Raw genomic sequence first — 4999 nt, forward strand, 5'->3', positions numbered from 1 at the left:
TGTCTGAGCAAAGTGGGTTATTTTCTGTATTTGTTATTATTTTTATAATGTATAAGTGCACTTGAAATTTCAGAACAATTCAACTAACTCAGTTGACCCAAAATGGGGTTTAACAGATGCACAATCTGGACTGGACCTGATTGAATGTTTGAACTACTGTTAATAAAGTTCGAGGATTAAATCGAACAGAAATGTGATTACTATCGAAGCAACAGAAACAAAACCTGCGTGTCGAGCCGTTTGTGGAAGCTTGAATTAAAAGAATCAGACATAAAGTGTGTGACTTTCTTCGAGTATAAAACTCGTCAGACGATACCATAAGATGAGGAGCAAAGCAGCTACGAATCTCAGAACTAATGTGTCAAACACATTCACAGGCATACAAAAGGAGAACAATATCAAACTCAGCATGTAGCCCTGTGGGACACCGTTGCTCAAGAGCAGGGTGATGAAGGTACTGGTGTGGATTCAGCTTATATAGAGAGATCTGTAGTCTATCACTGAAAATAGGGAGGATGGAACCATGGACCCTGAAGCTATGAGGCATTTACCTCTGATTTTAGAGAAGAAGACTAAAAAAGAATCAATTAAAAGAGTCGTTGATTACAGCATGCAGTTGACATTTCTATGCTCCAGTGTATGCACTCTACACCGGTGTAGTCATCTCGGTAACAAGTGCAATACAAAAATGTGTGGAACGAAAATTGTCTTAAGAACAAAAAAGAACTCTGATGATCAGGTTTCTGAAGCCAGTCAACATCAGGGCTTTAAGCAACCCTAAAGATCGCACTCCACCCTTGCTGCACGTGTCTCGAAATCACTTTGTGCATTTGACATTGTGCAGGAAAGTGTTGATGTAATACTCAAACCGACATCTACCCACGCACTCGCATGCCTCCGCAGACAGAAACCTGGCACTGGTTTCGCAGTGTGAAGTCACAGATTTACAGGCTTTAGAGTTGTTAGTTTGCATGCATTGATTGTTTGTGTGTGTGTCTGTGTAATGAGTGTGGGTTGATTCTATAAAGCATGTGTTATTAAATGAGATGCAAATAGATGAAAGATAAATATCTGTAACCTGTCATTACTTGTAAACATGAGTACATTGAAATATTATTTAAATCCTCATCGCACCATGAAACAAAAGGCTTGTACGTGATAAAGGACGTGACCAGCATGTCCGCCTGCTGAGAAAGTTCACGTGTCTCTGCGTACGTCATTGATAATTACTGGCTGTAACACAACATATCTGTCTTCAGGTCTAAACCACAAGTGGGCGTGGCCTAAATAAGTAACTTTTTTTTGGCGAATCAAGATGGCTGCCATTCCAATTAAAAAACACTGAATATATAATCAAATTTAATGATTATTTTATGACAAGTGGAATTACATCCAGAGTTACAGAGGTGAAGGTGTATCAAACATAATCGAAAGATATTTCATTTAACAAATATCATATAAAAGAATCCAAGCACGTCTATAAGCTGCCACAATCTTCCAGGTTTAATAATAAATAACAATAATAAGAAAAGAAGAAGAAATAAAAAGAAGAAGAAGAATGTCACCTTATATACCGTCAGTACTTGGACCCCTAAAATCACACATCTCAACAGACACATGTCTAGACAAGCACAAACAATAAAAAAACAAACAAAAAAAGATATCATCATCATCATCATCATCATCATCATCACTTAAATGAAAGTTTTGAAAATATCATGATGCCCCTGCATGGTGGCTTAGTGGTTAGCGCGTTTGCCTCACACCTCCAGGGTTGGGGGTTCGATACCCACCTCCGCTTTGTGTGTGTGGAGTTTGCATGTTCTCCCCGTGCCTCGGGGGTTTCCTCCGGGTACTCCGGTTTCCTCCCCGGTCCAAAGACATGCATGGTAGGTTGATTGGCATCTCTGGAATATTGTCCGTAGTGTGTGAGTGAATGAGTGAATGAGAGTGTGTGTGTGCCCTGCGATGGGCTGGCACTCCATCCAGGGTGTATCCTGCCTTGATCCCCGATGACGCCTGAGATAGGTACATGCTCCCCGTGACCCGAGAGGTTTGGATAAGCGGTAGAAAATGAATGAATAAATGAATGATGCCCCTGCTATCAGAGGACACACCACCGAGAGGTCAGGGGAAGGGTAGTGTGTGAGTACTGGTTCTGTCAGAAACTCAACCTCAGCCACATCATTCCAGCTCGTGATATTTTCCACAACAAATGTCTCAAAACTCCAACAAACATATAATTTAAACCTCTGTGACTCAAAACGAGGTCAAGGCCAGCATTACATTATTACGTAATCAATATATTTACTCCTTCTCAGGTCAGAATAAGGGATTTGAGAACTTCATGAATCTTAATGCTCGTCTTAACGCACACCATTCCAGTTAACTCCAACTGATTCCAGTGACGATTAAAGATTAAAGGTCGGGTTTAACAGCACTTCCCCTTAACAGTAATGATGATGATGATGAAGTCACCTTGAGCTACTTTTAGACCGAGACTTTGGAATTATAAGCTTTTATCAGTCAATTCTGTTTATTTAATATACAGAGCCATAAAGTTCTCACCCTCAATAAAGTCAGAGTAGATAATGATTTTCAACTCTCCACTCCACAGCTTCAAATATCAGTCTGAGGTTAGGAGTGAAGTCTGGGAAAGTCCAGAAGAGTCCAGGAAAGTCAAGTTCTAGGTGTCTTGAATCGGAAAAGAGGTGCAGACAGTGACATTAGTGGCACCGGCCGGGTATAGACATCTTGAGGACTTTAGCAGACCTCAAAGCTGAAGGTAGCTACGTGGTCACTAGGGATCACTCTGGAGAAGTTTGGACATTATCAGGCTGAGTTTTGTCGACATGACCATCCCTACTTCTTCTTCAGTGAGCAGCTTAAATGTGGAAAAAGTCGGTCCTAAAAAGTACACAAACTTCAGGAGCACAAGAGAGCTAAATGAGGCAGGATGAGTCTCTCTCTGTCTCTCCTGTCACTCACAGACAATAACCAATCATTGGCGTCTATTAGCTTGAGTATGCGGAAGAGGGCAGAGGGCACTTTGCTCTGAAATGAGGGTTCAGCTGCTCTGCGGCATATGTCGTGTGATATGGAAGAGCTAGACAGTGAGAGGGAATTGATCAGCGAGAGAAAATGAGGTGAACATCCATAAAAAGAAAGAGCAGCAGCTAAAATCAAGATGGCTGCCAATCCAGTTTGGAAGAATCACAAGGCATTATTCTGTAACTCCAGGACGAGAAATTGTCTCCAACACAGTGGAAAGATCTTTCAAACTAACAAAGATTATAGCAACAAACATAGTATCAAAGCATTCAAAGCATATTTCTGTGGACTGCCAGAGACTCAAATATTTAATAATAATAATAATAATAATAATAATAATAATGAGTTCATGTCACCGCATGCACCTTTCAGTGCTTGGACCCCTAAACTCGCACATCTCCACACACTGGTCTTGTCAAGACATGTTTTCTCGACACTCAACACTCCATTTTCATCAACATTATCATCATCATCATCATCATAAAAATGAATGTAAGCAGAATTTTAAACTAAAGGAACTCACTTTAACAGATCTTTAAGTTTTGGAGTTTTACATAACTTACATAATTTTCCTACACGGAGAGCAGGACATGAACTGTATGAACCCCAATCAACTGTATTAACTCACATCTTAACCATGTTAGCTTTGTTATTCACACCTCATGGCAATTTAATGTCATCAGGAGAACCACACCCTGAAGGACACTCGTTGCAGCTCGACACTGGCAACAAACACTGAACAAATACATTCGGGAAATTTTCTTCACTTCACGGTTCATGTATCGTATTTAACATCCTGTGCTTGCTGCTGTCCTTCGTGAACAACTACCTCCAGAAATCAATAGACAGACATCTTATCTAATCTAAGAATGAAGTGTACGAATGACACGTACAGTAGCAACACGAAACACTTCATAGCTTTAAATCTGATTGCATCGTAACGCTTTCTAGAAGCTCAGAGGATTCTGTTGCTTTTGTTTTTAATATAAACTCGGATTCGAACGATTCGGTCATGCTCAGATACCTCGTCATTATGAGTCATTAACGTTACTGAATGCAGTAAAAGCCGTAGCCTCTTGCGGGATATCAGATTAAAGCTCATTTCCTAACAGAATTTGCCACTGTTATGCTAACAGCCATAAAGAAATAATAATAAAGTGACCAGAAAGGAGTGAAATGACCAGGGGAGCCAATATTAGGAGTTGTAAAATTGTTCATAAGTACTAAATAGTGCATATTAATGTCCAGGCTTCATAGGTTGCTCCGTAGCTTATCAAACATTTTGAGGCTTTGGACCGTGCACAAGAACCACAACAATCTGCTACACCTCGGCTTCCAATTGTTCTTTGTGTTTTGAATTGAGAAACAGCTGGTTGTTGTGTCTTCTTGTGAAGTTTTGTGGTTTGATTAATCAGCACATGAAAACACAACAGACTCTGAAAGTGAGATCAAAAGCATTTGCGCCGTTGTTTTCTGCACCGTGCCGTACCCTCTGAAGCGGAATATCAATTTTGTGTTGTTTTACACACACACACACACACACACACACACACACACACACACACACACACACACACACACACACACACACACACTTTCCACACCTTGTTATTAAGCACATCTTGTTCTTTGTTCATTTATCATTAGCAGACATCATTACTCAGAAATTCAGCTCTGATTTAAGCCAAAGTTCAGCTTTAACACCTGCAATTCATGCAGGAACCCCCAAAAATTATTTAATAATTTTATAATGAGATGTTTAGAGGAATTTAATGCAAGTTAAACGTGTTTGCTTCAGACAAATTGTTCAAACTATGTATACTATGTGTGTTTTTGTGAGACGTGAATTCAGGAGATTGTATCAGAAAACAAACAGCAGGTGTTAAACCTGAACCTCGATCTTCATCAGAACTCCGTCTGTGGTTAATGATCTTTGATAATTGCAGGT

Source organism: Tachysurus fulvidraco, chromosome 7 (assembly GCF_022655615.1).
Source record: "Tachysurus fulvidraco isolate hzauxx_2018 chromosome 7, HZAU_PFXX_2.0, whole genome shotgun sequence".
NCBI lineage: Eukaryota > Metazoa > Chordata > Actinopteri > Siluriformes > Bagridae > Tachysurus > Tachysurus fulvidraco.